The following is a 20,032-nucleotide window of genomic DNA, read 5'->3' on the forward strand; positions in this document are numbered from 1 at the left end:
ACAAAGCATTTTCTGTTGCCAGCCTACCTCATTTTTAGTGCCCTCTGGTCTCGTTTTCATACCCCACAGTTACTGTTTGCACAACAATTACTTGAGCATTTAGATGTGAAGAGAGAGAGAGAGAATGAATAGGAAACGCAGGGAGGTTAACCAGATGTGAGTCTCCGGTTTGCTACCCTACACTGGGGATGGGGGACAGGGGTTAGAAAGATGACAGAGAGGAAAACGCAAAAAAAAAGGAACGTGCACACATGGAGACACACACACACACAAGGCGTTCCAGTTAAAGTCTTTCACATAGGCCGGTAGATTGTAAGAAGCGCAAAAGCGCTTGCACGGCCTTCTGCGACGGTAGGTCCTTTCCATGGTGTAGAATTCTTTTTTCGGATAGCGGTTGGTCGTCCAGTTGGTCAAGTTCGTGGCTCGTGGATGTGAAAATATATAGCGTCCTTCCTGCGCTAAGCAGTGGGCCCGCTGCCCATATTGTTTTCGCCGACCTTTTCCTCCAAAATGAAAAGCAAAGCTCTTGTCGCCCTGTATTCTAAATGGTCTACTAGACCGTCCCTCCCATCTAAGATTCCTACCTACAATTACTGCATAGCAACCGACGCATCGCAATGCAACGAAGAGGCAGGTGTGGGAATACTCTGTTCAAATTTATACTGGTCCATTTCACAGCGCCTTCCAGATTTCACCCCTATTTTTCAAACAGTTTTTGCCACTAGTGCTTTATCTAGGCTAGTCTTACCCCTCTATTACCGCAGTGGTGTAATTACCAATTCTTTATCTTTGTGCTCTTCCCTCGCCGCGAATGTTGATGGTCCCATATTCAACACATTCTAATCCCTGCTTCCTCCGCATTTGAGCCTTGTTCATTTAGTATGGGTTCCCGGTCAAAGCAGTGTGACAGTAAATGACATTGCTGATAATCTCGCAAAGGCTTCTCTAAGCGGCCCCGTGTTGCCTATTATTTCGGCTACAGCCGACATTACAGCATCTAGGTTTCGGCGGCATGCGTTTTTAAGCACGCAAGACACGACACTTTTTACATCGGTGGATTAGCAGCACCTCAAATATTCTTCGAACAGGACAGTTTGTCAGTCTCGGCAGCTTGAAGTATCTGTGCTGAGGCTGCGCTGCCGTATCCTTCCTCTAAATTTGTATCTACACAGGTCGAGTTTTGCGCTATCTCCTCTTTGTGCATTTTGCCGTGATCCCGAATCTATTGAGCATTTTTTGCTCTATTTTCGCCGATACACCTTTTTGAGAAAAAGGTCGCTGAAGGAGCCTTTGCAGAATCATGGCCTTAGTTTAAGCAGCCCTCTCTTGCTAACATTTGGCGCCACCACATTTTGGTTCAGCCACAGATCTTTATGTACAGCTGTACATTTTGACCTAATAGTTTTTTTAATTTCTCTCTTTATTAATATTATTATTATTTATTTATATTAAATACCGGACTCTTATCCTTTTCCTGATCATGAGGTAGAACCCTCCAGCTTTGCGTTCCCGCGTACTTTTCTTTTTTACTAATTGAGTACAGGGTGAATAGCCACCCGATTTTTGGTCGATCCCCAATGTGGGTATGTGTCATATTTTGATAGGCTAACAACAACAGCATGCAACACACGCTAGTTCCAGCTGCGCGGAGCCATGCGCCAAGGAGAATAAAGCAGCCTACATCTGGTTGTCGGCCTGTCTCCTTCGTGCACGTCGCACTCCATTTAATTTGTAGGGGACTAAGTCGCCGGCCTTGTACGCCCTATTTCAGTCGTGGTTGCAGTTGCGGAGAAGTTCCTGCAGGCACTGAAGGTCCGAGCACACCAGGTTGCACTCAACCCTCTACTCCACCTTGGGGGATTCCCCTAAAGATTTGACCAGCACACCAGAAAGTTGGCGGTTGTTAAGAACTCAGACCGGGGGTTGTCCCCTATATAGTGGGCGCGGCGATAGCTTTTGAACCATGCGTCTAAAGAATCCCTTCCTCTTCTTGATACAGGCCGTTATTTGCATCAGCTACAGCGGCGCAGCCTGAGCTAGGGTGCGCGACCCAGCTAAGGTGAAGCTGACGGAACTGAACAGCACAATGCATCGACAGGCTTTTCCGCTGACGACACGCCAGGCCTGCGCAGCTAGACGACGCACTTGGACCGACATCGAGCGCCACCATCCACTACGTTACCACTGTCAGTGAGTATAAAAGCAACTCAAGAGTGGCAGTCGACCAGTAAGCGCGGCGAGAGCCTTGGAACCATGCGTCTAAAGCATCCCTTCTTGTTATTAATAAAGGTGAGAGACTACCGCATGATTCTCTGGCTGTTGTAATGATAATGTGTGCCCTTTGCTCTTGCCGTGCCTACGGCCGCTTATTTATGCGTTAAAAAATGTGTATCATTGTTTTGTTAACTTACTAGCTTCCTGCGGGGACGTTGAATTGAATCCAGGCTCCTCTACCGAAGTCACGCTGCAAACAATTATGGACCACTTGCGAGAGCTTAAAGAAAGCGTGGCCATAAGAAACCGGCGCTTATATGAAAGCACTGATAAGTTAGCTTCCGTTGGCCGAAGAGTGGAGGATATTTCGACAACTGATAAAACCTATGCAGCCAAGATAGACGACTTGCAGAAAACTATTGACAGCCTGCTCTTAAAAGTACATGACCTCGAAAACCAGAGCCGAAGGAGCAATTTAATACTGTATGGTTTACCGGAACCAACGGAAGAACCATTCCAGTCTTTGGAACAAGAGGTTTCGCCAGAAATCCTGGAGAGCACAAAAAATATTACAAATGTGTAAACTGAGCGCGTGCACTGATTATGGATGTCTAGAGATGACAATTAACGCCCCGAAATATTCAGGCTTTAACACTACCGAGACAAATTAAAGATAATCAAGGTATGTAAAGCCTTCAAAAATACTCCATAGAGCATTTCAGAGGACTTCTCTCTTAGGATGCAATCAATAAAAAGAAATCTTTGTAACTTGAAACATGAAAACTCATACAGAGGCGAAAAGGTATTTCTGTCCTTCGACAAGGTTAGAATCAGTGGCAGTACTTTCAGATGGGTGAGGCATTGGACAAGACAGTTCTCTAATCGTAACATTGACACACCCGGTCTTTTTCCAGCCAAAACAACCACTAAAGTAAAACTAAATCTCATTGGTTAGAACCACCCTACGTCTTCAGTCCGCTAACTGTTCTAAAGTCTAATGTCCGGAACATTGTGAACAAGTCTCACGACTCAAAAAGCCTACTTTTAGTTAAAATCCTGACATTACGCTTCTAAAGGAAACATGGCTTCACGACGCTATTCCTGATGCTGACATAATACCCGGTTCGTACAACATAATTCACCACGAACGTGGCTCGAGGAGGAGTGGGGGGGTGACGCGGTAATAATAAAAAAGGGCGTTCCATTGGCCTCCATTCGACTCTATACTTCAACTGAGATGGTTGGAATTATTGTGCCGTCTTTCAAATGTAACGCTCTTATTGGTGTAGTATACAGGTCTCCGAATGCGGACATCTCAATTTTGGAATCGCTGCATGATTTTCTTTGAGCCCATAGTTAGCGCTACACTCATATTTTCTTATCCGGTGGCTGTAATCTACCCATGATAAGCTCGGACGATCTCTGTGCTCGGCCTTCTTGTCAGCGCGCTGATTTGCAGCTCGATTTGGGGTTTTCAGTTAATCTAAAACAAGTAGTAGGAACATCTATTCGTGTTCCTTCAAGCTCAAGAACTATCCTCGACCCTTCTTCACATCTCTGAAGCAGTCAGTGAAACAAGATTTACTGTGGAAGTTTTACCAGGCATACCAGATCATAAAGCGATCCTCTTTAAAAGCAATCTGCAGCAAAAAATTATGCGTTCTCCAGACAAAGAATTCTTGGATTTTAGGAAAGCCGCTGATGAAAGTGCACACGACTACTTAGAACAAGATTTCGACACTTTTCTTCAAAAATGAATTCAGGGCATATTCAGTGTCAATGATTTATGGTTGCATTTTCGAGACGCAGTGCAGAAATGTATGCACAGGTACATTCCAACAAAACGCAAGCGAATGGCCCGCAACAACCTTTGGATCACTCGTGACATACTACAGCTAAAGCGCCGCTTAAAACGCCTGTCATGATCCACTAGTTGTGTCGATCGTTCTCTGCTACTGTCAATGCGTACCGAACTTCAGAAAAAAGGGCCGCCACTGTCTGGAAGACTTTGAAGTAACGAGCGTCATCTCTTTGGTTTACTACAATTGATACGAACGAGATTATAGGGAGGTACATCCATGTCCTTCTACAAACACACTGTGGTAGTGAACGTATTTGCGAAACGAGCACATCTGCGAGGAGCTCCCGAGGAAGACAGCTCATTACGGATGGATGGATGGAACATAAGAGCATCCCCTTATGGAGTACGCTGATGGGAGTTCACAACCAATTTTAATGGCCGCCATCTTGGATTCGAGAAACCAAAACTATGCAACCATTTCGTCCCTTAACGTCATACTGATGGGGGGGGGGGGGGGGGGGCTAAAGAGGATGGAGGAGAGGGATGGGAGGGCAGAAAGAATTTTAATGGCTGCCATCTTGGATACGGGAAACCGAAAACCGCCATTTCGTCCTCGGACATCATAGGGGGAGGGGGGTGTTAGCAGGGAGAAAAGAGGGCACAATCAAATTTATTGCGCGCCATTTTGAAAGCAAGAAAACGAATGACTTGGCAGTAGCGGCGAAGCTCCGAAGAACTGCTGCTAAAGGCTTTTTGCTTCTACTGCTGTTGCGGTACCGGCTTTGACAGACAAGCGCGCGTGTGAAGCCTGCAAGATAAACGACAAGATAAACACTTGTGCCCAGAAAATAAGATACTTTTGGGGAAAGCAATCCAAACCAAACGCGATGTCGGCTGGAAGTTTGCTTGGGTGTCTGAAGGAAAAATATTAATGAGGAAAGCAGAAAAATCGAAGGTGGTCCATGTGACCTGCGAAGCAGATCTAGAAAGAATAACCCGGGCCCAAGGGACACAAGCACAAAGCGATAATAACCCTGACTTGAGCTCATAATGGCTTCCAGAACAAACATATCCATACTTCATAGTAATGTTCGCAGTCTGAACAAAAACCTGAGCCCCCTACTTTCGTTTATCGTTGAGCAGGGGAAGTCTTTTGAAATCATAGCGACCACGGAAACGTGGCTGAAAAAGAACGAAAATATAACAATTCCTGGTTACACGACATTATCACAACCACGGAACTCGCAGTTTCGTGGTGGCGGTGTGGCGATGTTTGTTACAGATAGCCTGCATTACACTATCTTATCATCAGTTTCATCTTGTTCGCCCGAACTTGAAGCACTATTTCTGAAACTTGAATGGGGACTTGTAGTGGGCGTAGTTTACCGACCCCCGAGCTCAAGTCTTACCATGTTTTTTGACAAATTGGAAATAATCTTGTCATCTTTAGCCAAGAACTACAAAAATGAAGTTATAATCGTTGGGGACGTTAATATTGACACACTTTCTAGTAACACCATGGATTATACATATCTACTTCAGTCATACAACTTTCGCAATTTGATTAATTCTCCGACGCGTATAACCACTTTTTCGGCAACATCTATCGATCATGCACTGACAAATATTGACACAGGCGCACACGCAGGTGTATATCAAACCCCAATTTCGGATCACCTGCCGATTTTCGTTAACGTAGACACACCTCCTGCAATAAAAGAGAATAAATCGAGAACTGACATTAAGCTAGATTATGAATCATTCCGCAAAAAGTTGTTATTACTCAATACTGACCTAATCTATCATGAAGATGTTAATATAGAATTCTCTAACCTGATTACAACCCTTGTGGATCTAATAAAAAACAGTAGCCGAAGTACAACAGCCTCGAGGCGTTACAAGCCAATTTGTCCGTGGATGACAGAAGAAATTTTGAACGTATTAAAGAAGAAGGACTATTGGTATCACAAATGGCTACATCATAGAAGTAACCAGTACTACTTGTACCAGTTCAAATGCGCACGTAATAAATCAGTGTCGTTAATGAGAGCCCGCAAAAAGGAATATTTTGCACGCCGAATTAAAGCCGCCACTGGGAATTCAAAGGAAATGTGGCAAATTGTAAATGAGGCGACACATAACTTTAAAAAACGTTCTGTACTTCCCTCCAATATAACTGAGCAGACAGTAGAAGACTTTAATACATTTTTCACCAAAGTTGGCCCTGATCTAGCATCGAAACTTCCTGATATAAGTACTAGCAGTGATCTTCCGCGGCCAGTTTTAAACTCTTTCTTTCTGCACGAAGTCGAATTAACTGAAGTGATGTGTGTTGTTATGGATTTAGTTACAAACAAGGCGGCAGGCTACGATGGCATTCCTGTGAAGGTAATAACAAAAATATTGATGTTCTAGGACCCATATTATGCCATTTATTCAACCATTCAATACTCAACAGCACATACCCATCATCCCTAAAGATAGCACGTGTTACTCCTGTATTCAAGGACGGCGACTCCTCTGACCCTTCCAGTTACAGACCTATCTCTGTACTTAGTGTTAATAATACCATGTTCGAAAAAATTCTTAACAAACGTATTCATCAGTTTCTTCAGAAATATAACATTATATGCCCAGAGCAGCACGGATTTCGCCCTCAGTACTCCACCAGCTCAGCAGTCATGACTCTTACCCAGGCAATTAATGATGCTTTACACAATAACAGACTCGCAGCAGTTATATTTCTGGACATTAAAAAAGCCTTCGACACAGCTAACCATGACATTATGCTAAATAAACTAAAAATATATGGACTTCGCGATAAGGTGCTTGACTTTTTCTCTAGCTACCTCACAAACCGCCAACAAATTGTTTCAATGAAATCTTTATCGTCATCCATTCAGCGCCTACTCACAGGGGTACCACAGGGGTCTACTCTTGGTCCGCTGCTCTTTTTACTGTACGTAAATGATCTGCCCAAAGTATTGACTTCATCCAAAGCCATCATGTATGCTGATGACACTGCCATTGTTGTTACTGCTCATCATACGGTCGAACTTGAAAACATAGCAAATACAGAACTGGAAAAAATCTCCGACTGGTTTCTCACAAACAAATTAACAATCAATGCTAAGAAAACTAAATACATACTGTTCCACTCAAAGAAAAAATCAATTCTTTCAAGTGATATTACATTAACTATTAGACCCAGCTTGAGTCAACAAATACTTTTACTTACCTTGGAGTCACACTGGATAAACATTTACACTGGCAACATCATATTGAGGCGACTTGCACTAAGATGGCATCCGGTTGTTATGCTCTTCTCCAGACGCGCGAATACTTTGATACCAATATCCTGCGCGTCCTATGCTTCACATTAATACATACTCACCTTTCATATTGCATCGAGTCGTGGGGCTGGACGTATAGTACATACATAGAGCCTATTAAGTTACAAAAGAGAGCACTTAGAATAATCTCATTTTCTAGTTACACTGCACACAGTAAGGCACTATTTACTAAACTACGCGTCTTACCACTCAATTTACTTCGTGAGAAAAGAACTGCTGAATGTGTTTATAAAATAGTAACAAACAACCTTCCGTTTGATATATCAATCTTTAACATCCCGCCACTTTCAACACGGAGCCGCACGTACGGCAATTTTAATTTGCCAGTGAAAAGAAATGTATATGGAGAGCGTCTCCTAGAGTTCACGGGCGCAAAAATTTGGAATAATCTACCACATGACCTAAAGACTGCCTACAACTTTTCCATTGGAATAAAAAATTATTACCTTGTAAAGAATGACACACTTTGAATTCATAATTTCATTCTTTTTTTTTTCTAGTCGTCTGATATTATTTGCATGTAGCAGAAACCTGATACCTTGATTTATTTATAGATTTATAAATTTGCGTCTATTCTAAAAGTGTTTTGTGATTAAAAAGTGTGCACTGAAATCATTTTATCCTCCTCTCGTGTGTTGTACCCTTGTGATGTTTTGTAAATAGTTAACAACTATTTTCCTCTAGCTTTTTGTGATGCCTTAATTTTTGTGTAAGTTCTATGCGTTTTGTTTGATCTGTAAGTTTTTAGTTTATATAATCTGTAATATATGTGTTTCTTTTGTTGATACTCTTACAAGTGTTGAGAGTGATGTATAGCCTTTTTTTTTACTAACTTGCTTACTTTATTTTGGTATATTGTTGCCTGCATGCTTGTATACATTTTCTCTATTGGACCCGTTACTAGCCGTTGGCTATGGGTCCGAGCAGTGTTTGCGTACAATTGTAAAGCAACAAAGATCAATAAATCAATCAATCAATCATCAACGGCTGCGCCTCAACCCGGCACCAGAGCTGCGCCTACGTCGCAATACGTCAGGGCCTGGACAGGCAGGGACCTATTATGACAGCCCTACATTCAACAAAACGTACACAAATAGGAATGGACTGCTTGCTACGATTCATCCGAATATGAGAAGTGTTAAAAACAAGATGGATGGTTTAGAAATTTTTGTCTGCTCACATACGGTAAAATTTGACATAATAGTCCTTACTGAGACATGGCTGACGAACGCCGATGTGCTGCCACACATTCAGGGTTATAAGAGCGTAACCCTTAGTAGAGAAAATAGGAGAGGTGGCGGCATAGCCATATACTTCAAAAAATTGTTATCCATATGCAATTTTTTATCATCTAACTAAGATGAACGAAAATATCGAAAGCCTTTTTGTTAAGATATCCAATGTGGTGATCGGCGCACTGTACAGGCCGCCATCCGGCATTGTAGCCGAATTTATAATTTTTTTAGAAAACGCCTTGGAATCGCTTGGAAATCTAGCTTCCTCTTTTGTTATTCTCGGCGATGTGAACAATGACACACTATCTGATGGACCATGCGCAAAGGAATTTCTGTATATTGTTCATGAGCATCCTTGCAAAAAAATGATAACGCTACCACCCAGGATTACTTCAAATACAGTCACGTGTATTGATGTCTGCGTCACGAACATTGAAGTCGAGAATCTGTCTGCTGGGCTGATAACAAGCAGTATCAGCGACCACATGCCAATCTTTTGCCTGGTCTCTGTCGTGGAGAAAAACTATGGCAAAAGGAAGCGTAACAGGTTACTGGTTCGTACAATGAACGAAAACACTTTGGAAGATTTCCGATCCCTTCTAGGGCAAGCAGACAAGGACCCCATGTTTAAAGACACCAACCCAAAATCAGCGTATAAAAATATTCTTCTTCGGTATTTTCCGTGCTATAACGCAGCTTTTACTCTGCGAGAAAGTAAGACAATAAAAAGAAAAATGAGAACACATTCGGTAACAAAATATCAATAGAAAAGAATAAAAGAAAGGGATAAAATGTACCATGCTTTCAAAAAGAATCGTGATCCTACTCGGCTTGCTGAGTATAAATAAGTTCAGGAATAGACTGAATTCGGATTTTAAAAAGAAAAATCCGGTTTCTATCATCATCATCATCATCATCATCATCATCCTTACTACACCCACTGCAGGGCAAAGGCCTCTCCCATGTCTCTCCAATTAACCCTATCCTTTGCCAGCTGCATCCACCCTTTGCCTGCAAACTTCTTAATCTCATCCGCCCACCTCACCTTCTGCCGCCCCCTGCTACGCTTACTTTCTCTTGGAATCCACTCCGTTACCCTTAAGGACCAGCAGTTATCTTGCCTTCGCATTACATGCCCTGCCCAAGCCCATTTCTTTCTCTTGATTTCGACTAGGATGCCATAAACCCGTGTTTGTTCCCTCACCCACTCTTCCCGTTTCAGATCTCTTAACGTTACACCTATTATTTTTCTTTCCATGGCTCGCTGCGTTGTCCTTAACTTAAGCTGAACTCTTTTCGTTAGCCTCCACGTTTCTGCCCCGTAGGTGAGTACCGGTAACATTATGCTGTTGTACACTTTCCTCTTGAGGGAAATTGGTAAACTGCCACTCATGATCTGCGAGAATTTGCCATATGCGCTCCACCCCATTCTTATCCTTCTAGTTATCTCCCTCTCATGATCCGGATCAGCTGTCACTACCTGCCCTAAGTAGACGTATTCCGTCACAATTTCTAGGCTCTCGCTGCCAATTGTGAACTGTTGTTCCCTTGCTAGGCTGTTGGACATTACCTTGGTTTTCTGCATGTTAATTTTTAGACCCATCGATCTGCTCTCCCTCTCTAACTCGTTGATCATGATTTGCAGTTCACCTCCTGAGTGACTCAGCAAGGCAATGTCATCAGCAAATTGCAGATTATTTAGGTATTCTCCATTTATTCTTATTCCCAACTGTTCCCAATTCAGGCCTCGAAATACATCCTGCAAACATGCGGTGAACAGCATTGGCGAGATCGTGTCTCCTTGCCTGACGCCCTTCCTTATTGGAATTTTATTGCTGACTTTATGGAGGACTATAGTAGCTGTGCAGTTGCTATATATATCTTCCAGTATTTTGACATAAGGCTCTTCTACCCCTGATTACACAATGCCTGTATGACTGCTGAGGTTTCCACTGAGTCGAATGCTTTCTCGTAATCAATGAAAGCTATATATAGAGGTTGGTTATATTCTGCGCATTTCTCTATCACCTAATTGATAGTGTGAATATGATCTATTGTGGAATATCCTTTACGAAAGCCTGCCTGATCATTTGGTTGATTAAAGTCTAACGTTGTCCTGACTCTATTAGCGATTACCTTAGTAAATACTTTGTAGGCAACGGATAGTAAGCTGATTGGCCTGTAACTTTTCAAGTCCTTGGCGTCTCCCTTCTTATGAATTAAGATAATGTTTGCATTCTTCCAAGCTTCTGGTACGGTCGAGGTCATAAGGCATTGCGTATACAGGGTGGCTAGTTTTTCTAGCACAATGTCCCCTCCATCCTTCCAACCGATCTGCTGTTACCTGATCCTCCCCAGCTGCTTTTCCCCTTTTCATTGTTTCTAAGGCTTTCTTTACTTCATCTTTCGTTACTGGCGGGATGACGCATTGCTGTACACTGCTGTCTTTCTCATTAACGCTCTGATTACATTGGCTACTGTACAGGTCTGTGTAGATCTCTTCGGCTACGTTAACTATCTTATCCATATTGCTAATGACATTGCCCTGCTTGTCTCTTAATGCATACATCTGGTTTTTACCTATGCCTAGTTTCCTCTTCACTGTTTTTAGGCTACCTCCGTTTTTTACAGCATGCTCTATTCTCTCCATATTAAACTTCCTTATGTCGGCTACCTTGCGCTTATTTATTAACTTTGATAGCTCCGTTAGTTCTATTCTATCGGTAGGGTTAGATGCCCTCATGTTTTGGCGCTTCTAAATCAGATGTTTCGTCACCTGAGATAGCTTCCCGGTATCTTTTCGAACTGTCCTACCGCCTACTTCTACCGCGCACTCCGTAATTATCGAATTCATTAAATACAGTATGCTTAAAGCAAATCAGATCTATTACTTCAAACTACTGCAATGAATACACCGAAATAAACTGCATGTACCTCCGGTAGAACATATGAGAACATACACGATCCGCGATCTTAAAAGGAGAGCGCCAAAGATACGAACCAATTACGGTAGGCAAACGATAACTTTTCAGTACACTAAACTGATGAACCGCTTTGAAATAGACGTCAATTTCAACAAATCCTTTGCTATTTTTAAAAGCGAATGTAAAAGCATCTTGGTTAACTCCGGAATTTCATACACGGCTCAATGACTTGCTTTAACGGTTGAATAACCATATTCTAGATGTTTCAGGGTGTGTACATGAAACTTGTATTGCCACTGTTCGTGTATTGCGCTTTACATTGTTTCTAAGACCACATTATTTTGATTCTGTTTTTTTCCCTTTGGTGGTGTATATGGTTCTGACGTTTTATTGCGGGTTTCGCATTTGATGCGTATTGTTGCCTTTTGTGCCGACTTGCGAGGGTAACCAGAAGTCTTGTTTTGTACTGCATGATTGAATTGTTTTGGGCTGATGTACAGGGTGGTACATTTTTTTCTGCCTTGTGAAAACTTGTATTTTTTTATTACAATCGTTGTACTGACCCAAGTATATCGGCAAGATTTGTTCATGGATGCAACCGCATGTACAAGGGGCCAAGGCCTCGTCAGGCTCTTAGCCTTTAGCCTTGGCCTCCTCTTAGGCACTGTCTGAGAAAAAGAAATAAAGGAAAAACTATGCCACCATTTCGTCTCTTGATGTCATACTCACATAGTTCCACCTCTGTCCACCATATTGGTATGTGACGTCATCATTGGCACGTGACAGGTGGTTGTTTCTACAATGCTATTGTAGATGGCGCTACAAGTGTCAATGCGAGATGTGCTGTTTTCCAGTTGCTGCCACAGATGGCACTCTCAGGGTGGTAGCAGACCCCACGAAACCTCGAACGTGATAGGTAGTTGCTGCCACCGATGGCGCTGTGATCTCAGGTTGGTAGCAGACCCCACGATATCTCGAAACGTGATGAGTAAGAGCTAACGCTCTTAATGAAGGACTCAAAGTATCATTTCTTCTATGTTCAGCTACACAATTTTTTTCCAGCACCCCAAGAAACTTTTGGAGAACCATAATGAAAAAAAGACCCGGTCATCAAAGTTAAATTGAATGATACAAGACCATTGATAACGAGAATATTGCGGAAGCATTCAACGAGTAATTTGCATCGGTATTTCTGCGTGGTGCTGACGACGATAGTCCAGAATTTTCAGGTTCTGGCTGCGAACTGACGAGCCTTTTTATTTCCGATGAAGGTATTTTTTCATCCGTGTTCAACATAGACCTAAAGAAATCTGCTGGTCCCGATGACATACCAAATAATTTTCCTTTTAGATAGGCGGAGTGTTGCGCAAACTATCTGTTTATAATATTTACCGAAAGTCTAAAGTAAGGTGTCCTTCCTAGCGAATGGAAAGCAGTAAGGTAATTCACAATTATAACTTAAAAGAACGTCTTGCTGGGCAAGTTGGTACATCTTTTGGATTACAGGCGCGAAAACAGACAGACCACAAGGTAGATAAACGGGACGGAGCGCCACTCACAACTGATTTATTCAAAGGCACGACAAACATATATATACCAGCTGACACGCAAGGAATACTATCATGTTCCAATCTGATATGACAGCGAACGCGTGAAAAAATTGTTCTCTGCCCTATACAACGATATGGACGTGTCGCTGACACACATGCTTCTTTTCTTAGCAATATAGAATGCTTCGATTAATTCCCTGGCTTTTGTGTCTTTACTTCTTGATAAAATTCGCACACCAGAAAAACATGGCTCACAAGAGCGTGACGGGCAAGACCTTATATGCTTAGGCAAATTTGGCCCTTCCTTATTTTGCTCCACATTTCTTTCATGTTCCCTGATTCGCTCATTAACGCAGCGTCCAGTTTGCCCTATATAGGAGCGGCCGCACGAGAGGGGGATTTCATAGACCACTCCTTCGGTGCACTTCATGAACGATCGCCCATGTTTGGTGCCACACCCTCTCTCATCATTTCGTTCTCTTTCAATGCGAGAACAAAGGCTTCCGAGCTTTTTTGGGGCTGAAAAGACAAGCGGCACACCATGCCTGCTCGCAACCTTTTTCAAATTGTGGGATAACTTGTGCACATAGGGCACCACCACAGGTCGCACCACCTCTTCTCGACGGACATCTTGGCCAGCTCTCACAGCCTTTCTTTTTATTTTCTGTAGTAGGCTTTCTGCGACCGCCGTTACGAGCGAACCAGGGAACCCGGCTGAAGACAGCCTAGCCAATTGGTTTTGGAGTGAGCAGCTTGGAGTGAGCAGAATCATATGATTCTGCTCACTCCAAGCTAATAAAAAGGGGGATTGCTAGACTCTGCCTCGAATCCGCTATTAGAAAATCATGCTCTCACAAGATGCAACTAAGTTTCCAAAACCAATTGGCTAATAATTCTGCTCACTCCAAGCTAATAAAAAGGGGGATTGCTACACTCTGCCTCGAATCCGCTATTAGGTTCAGTACTTGGATCTCTTCTCTTTTTGATTTATCTAAATGATTTGACCTTTTATTCCCCAGTACGATGCCGGATCTTCGCTGGTAATTACATTGTGTACCACAACGTTCAATCACTCCATGATCAGACTGCTATACATGATTACCTTAATGCAATCGGTAATTGGTGTGAGTACTGCCATATTAACTTAAACGCCTCAAAATGCACGCAAATGATGATTACAAGAAAGAAAACAACGCTGATTTGTACATACAAAATCAACAATGTATAAATTAAGACGGTTGACAAAAGTTGTGCGCTCTCATCCCATCTAATCTCATCAAAGATACGAGGCCACAGCCAATTTTAATAGTCGCCATTTTGGATTCGACAAACCAAAGCTGTGCCGCGACTTCGTCCCCTGACGTCATACTCACGTAGTGCCACCCCTGTTCACCATATTGTACGGTGACGTCATCATTCGTACACGGCAGGTGGTCGTTTCTACAATGCTGTTGTAGATGGCGCTACAAGTCTCAGTGCGAGATGCGCTGTTCTCTACTTGCAGCCACAGATGGCGCTTTGATCTCAGGGTCGTAGGAGGCCTCATGAAATCTCGAAAAATGATGAGCAAGAGCTAACGCTCCTAAAGAAACCTTACGCGCAATGCAATGCAAAAGGGGGGAAAGCAGCTGGTGAGTATCAGGCAACAGCAGATCTCTTGGTGGACGGAAGGGATATCGTGCTAGAAAAACCAGCCACATTACATACGCAATGTCTTTTGACTTCGAGCACATCAGAAGCTTGAAGAACGCTAACTTCATCTTGTTCCTTAAGAAAGGAGACATAAAGGACTCGAAAAATTGCACACCAATTAACTTACTGCCCCTTACCTACATGGTACTTACTAAGGTAATAGCATATATAGTGAAGCATCAACTAAATAATGAGGCAGGCTTTAGAAAAGAATACTCGACAATAGACCATATTCACACTGGCAATAAGGTGGTAAAAAAGCGCGAAATGTAGCAAACCATATATAGAGCGTTCACTCGTTACGTGAAAGCATTAGACTCACTAGAAACATCCGCAGTCATGCAGGCATTGCGAAATCAGGGTGTAGAAGAGTCTTATATGAAAATACTGAACTGAATCGCTTCTGACGAAGGACCATAGTGTTTGAACTTGACGCTGGTTCGAGCGTACGAGTCTTGAGTCTGAACTCTTCACTGGGGAGTGAAACACTGGAAGATACCTATAAAGACTGAACCGCTACCATAGGCTTCCATAAAATCAGAAATGAAATTCCAATGAGGAAGGGTGTCAGCGAGGGAAACACGATCTCGCCAATGCTATTCACTGCCTGCTTACAGAAGGTATTCAGAGGCCTGACTTGGGAATAGCTGGGAATAAGAGTTAATCGAGAACATTTTAGCAATATGCGATTTGCTAATGACATTATCTTGCTAAGACATTTGGGAGACGAACTGAAAACCTTCATCAATGAGTTAGACACAGGGGAACGGTTGGCCTATAAATTTATATGCAGAAAACCAAAGTACTGTTGGACAGTCTGGGAAAGGTGCAGAAGTTTACAAGTGGCAGTGTGGTGTTCAAAGGTGTAAAAAAACGTTTAGTTAAGGCAGGTAGTGACTGCGTGTCCGGATTCCGAATACTCCAGATGACAACACTCTACAGCATATGCAATCATCATCCAATTTCTCTCATTTCTACTCTTTGGAAATTGTTGGCGAACTGTCTGCACTGGTAGCTATACTTTCGCTCGCACTTTGGTGCAGTGGATGGCCTAGAACATAAAGTTATCATCTATGATTCTGATCGCTGGCTGATCGTCCCGTATCTGGACAGTTCTCGGCATGGGTGTGCACAGGGCCTATATATATATATATATATATATATATAGCATGACATATCAGTCATGCTTCCATTATTGAGGTGCTACACTGGACCCACTTACCCGCAGATATCTGCACCTTTCTTCACACCTTTATTACCTCTCGAGAATTCGCCGTCCGCATCAACAAAGAAAATGTGGGATCCTTTCGGCTACACAGTGCTGTACCACAAGGGTCAGTGCGGTTCCACTACTTTTCAATATTTGTCTGCTACCCTTAATATGGCGCTTGGGTGATATCGCTGTCCTACACGCACTCATTTAAGCGGATGGCATTACAAACTGGTCTTTCCATTCATCTCTCCAAACTCAAACCACTCGCATTGACAATTACAGATCAGTGGTGTTCTTTTGTAGGACTTACGTTATCGCCCCAAAAGACGGCTCTACTTCCTATCACGACCGCACGTGGCCGCCGTGCGGTCGTGATAGGAAGTAGAGCCGTCTTTTGGGGCGATAACGTAAGTCCTACAAAAGAACACCACTGATCTGTAATTGTCAATGCGAGTGGTTTGAGTTTGGAGAGATGAATGGAAAGACCAGTTTGTAATGCCATCCGCTTAAATGAGTGCGTGTAGGACAGCGATACACTGAGGAGAAATTGAAGTTGGCTTGTATCGATAGAATAGCAGCTCCTGATCACAAAAACGCCACTCTTACTGAAATCAAAGCTCTTGTAATGTAGAAAATAGCAAGAACCAAAATACAGGCGTCGCCGCCACAGGCCAATCTCGCAAGTACAAGCGTGATGACTTCGTAGGACAAGAGACGCCACCTTGGAGGAATTTTCCTTACTTCATGGACGTCACGAATCTCTGAGGCTGGCAAAAAATAAGGTTGCGCACCGCACCGCTAGCCGTCAGAAATCACGGACTCTGCGTTTACGTCACGTAACACGTCACTCCGTTCTATGACGTCATAAGAGTTCTCCGTGTCGTCATAAGAGTTTTCGAGTTTGAATCAGAGCGGCAGGAAAAACTTTCTCAACTTCTAATCCAAATTTCTTTGAAATAAATGCATCTTTCGCGCCCGGACAAGCGGCAACAAAACCATGAAATTCCGAACTATCAGATTTTGCTAACAAAAAAAATGATAGAATTCCAGTCGCCACCTCACTCCAAGTTCTCGGCCTTGACCTGCATGATTCCGGCTCTGCAAGCCCCTTTTTTCGCACAGCACGCCAGAAAGTATCCGCAAATGCTGCATCTCATCCGCCGTATTTCATAGAGTCAGGTGGTGTAACACCCACCATCTCCCGCCTCCTAATATGTTCTGCGCTACCGCCAAGATTGATTTACCAAGCCCAATTCCAGCACCTTACACGCGCGCAGTAGAATTACTTGGAATCGATCAATCGAGCAGCAAGGCGTATAATTACGGGCCTCCTATAGGCGCAAATAAACAAGTTTGACGAACTAATTAACCAGCGTAGCTGCACGATGCACAGAATGCCGCAATATCCCTGAAGCCATAGCTCTCACAAAGCATATGGAAGATGGCTCTGTGTGCCTGTCGTCTTCTGCATGTCACGACCACAGTGGCTTTACCAGAAAGTTAAAGACAATCTGCCTATGACTTGCATACACTCAAGATCCGTTGGCCAGATGAGTGACTCGAGTGTGGGGACGGATAACACCTCGTTTATACCGTTGATACGTCACTACTGCGACACGTGTCGTACGTCCAGGCTAGTGTGAATGAAGATCACGTGACCACGGCTGTCTCTTCTCGTGCATTTATATAACAAATTGCAGCATGCTCATACGCTTGCTCGCCTGCCGGGCCATCGACATAGACCGAGCTGTTGGCCATTCGGGACGCATTAAGCATTCTCTTTCCACGGTCGCCATCTAGAAGCCACCTTGCATTGTCGCAGACTCTTAGGGCGCCGTCTGTAGTCTGCGGCGCGTTTTGGAATACTAACTAATTGGCACAGCTAGTTCAGGACATTATTGGAAAATTCAACCCCACGGCACGTGTACCATGGATTCGTCGAGATGCTTACCCCACACAAGCTTCGGTGGATGAGGCAAGTCATGAATCAGCTCCTCTACGTCCCCTCCAAGCGGCCCCCAATCTCTCCGGAGACAATACTCCTTCTGGGAAAATAAAAGCTTCGGCGCGCCACGACAGCACACTTCCACTGTGTGGCACCGACTTCCCTGGCGGCCTTGCACTCTGGGAGGAAGTCTCGTTTCGAAGGTTATGCTTCCGTGTCACCCTCACCCCAGCGATAACCTGGTCGTGGCCAGAACGGTACCATGCCCTTTTCAGTGGCTCCTGCCTCTTGAATCTGTACCGCTTCTGTCTGCGAGGCGGACACAGAGCACATGTTTTAGAACTACCCCTCTTTGTGTGCTATCCGGCAGAAACACCTGCACCGATGCGGACCATCCCGAGGCCATCCACCAGATGGAGAAGTTTATATTCTTGGGCTGCACCACCGGATGATACTGGACTTTTTTCGACAGTCCTGCGTGCACCTAAATTAGTAAATAATTTATGCCAGCCGGCACACTGTCCCAATAAAAGAAAAAAATAGAAGAGTAAGAATGGGGTAAAGAGCATTTGGTAGGTTGTCTCAGATCAAAACTGGCAGTCTACCAATATCCCTGGAGGCTAACATGGAGGCTAACGAACAGGGTTCAACTTAAGGACAATGCAGCGAGGTATAGAAAATAAAATGATAGCTATAACGTTAAGTGACAGGAAGACGGCAGAATGGTACAGGGAACAAGCGCGAGCTAATGATATCCTACTCAAAAACAAGAGGCAGAAATGGGCTTGGCTGTTCATGTGATGGGAAAGTAAGGTATCCGATGGTTCTTAAGCGTAAAAAACTGAATTCTGAAGGAAGGCAAGCGTATAGCAGTTGGCGGAAGAACGTTAAGTGGGCGGAAAGGGTTAAGAAGTTTGCTGGGATATTTTGGCAGCAGCTGGCAAGAGAAAGGATTAATTGCAAAGATAAGGGAGATGCCCTTGCTCTCCAGTGGGTGATGATGATGATGATACGGATCTGTCTTCCTTTGCCTGTTTAACTTGCGCTTCGGACCTCCTCTTCTTCGCTCTGTGTGATCAACGGTCCAATCTCAGTCGTCTGCAAAAATTATACGATTACAGGGTTGGAAACACTACTTCTCAAGCGAAGCCACCCCGGGGGCTTAGTTGTTGGTGCTTGACTACTGACCTGAAAGACCCAGTTTCAATCCCGGATTCGACGGTCGCGTTTTGATAGAGGGCACATGCTAAAGGCCCGTGTTTTGCGCGATGTCAGTACACGGTAAAATCTCTGGGTTATCGAAATTGTCCGCAGCCCTCCACTACGCCATCTTACTGCGTGAGTCACTTTGAGACATAAAGCCCTGCTACCGAAAGTTCTCAAACGAGGAGTCGACCGAGCCCTTAGTTTACAGTTGTCACATTACAGCCACCTTTCGAAACACATAGGGCACCTAGCTAGTGTATCCTCGTCACCTTTTTTTTGGGGGGGGGCGGGGGTGGTAATTAGTTCTCGCTCACCAACTGAGCACCAGCCTCGTAAACCGGAGCACTGCCCGTTACCGTTGATCAGCAGTCCTCGGGTAATAAATTAGCGCCGGGGACGGAGTACAGTGTTAAAGCCTGGAGTTTCACTTCGCTACACTTCATTGCCTTAAATTCCCCCAGGATCAGGGGTACTATATTAGGGGTGGGTTGCATGTAGTGGAGCAGTTCGAGAAAAAAGAACACGTCAAATACGCATATATCAGCTGTCTAATGTGGGGGCCATGCACTCCAAAAATGTTGACGGGAGAGTGATTGCGACGATGTCGTGAGGAAGGCCGTTACAGTCCGAGGCTGATCGGGGAAAGAATGATGTGGCAAATGTAGAAGTGCGCGCACGCGGCCTGGCAACTTGAAGGGGATGACCGATGCGGGAGCGTGCTGGAGGACACATGCAGGGAGCCAGATGAAGTGAGATATAATAAAACTTATGAAATAAACACACACTCGTGATTCGACGGCGACAAGCCAGGGTTGTTGAGTCAGATTTTGCTTTTAATGATGATATGTTTACGTTGTATCAACAGCAGGGGCAGATATGTTTTGTACATATTCTAAGCA

This window comes from Amblyomma americanum, chromosome 10, assembly GCF_052857255.1.
Source record: "Amblyomma americanum isolate KBUSLIRL-KWMA chromosome 10, ASM5285725v1, whole genome shotgun sequence".
NCBI lineage: Eukaryota > Metazoa > Arthropoda > Arachnida > Ixodida > Ixodidae > Amblyomma > Amblyomma americanum.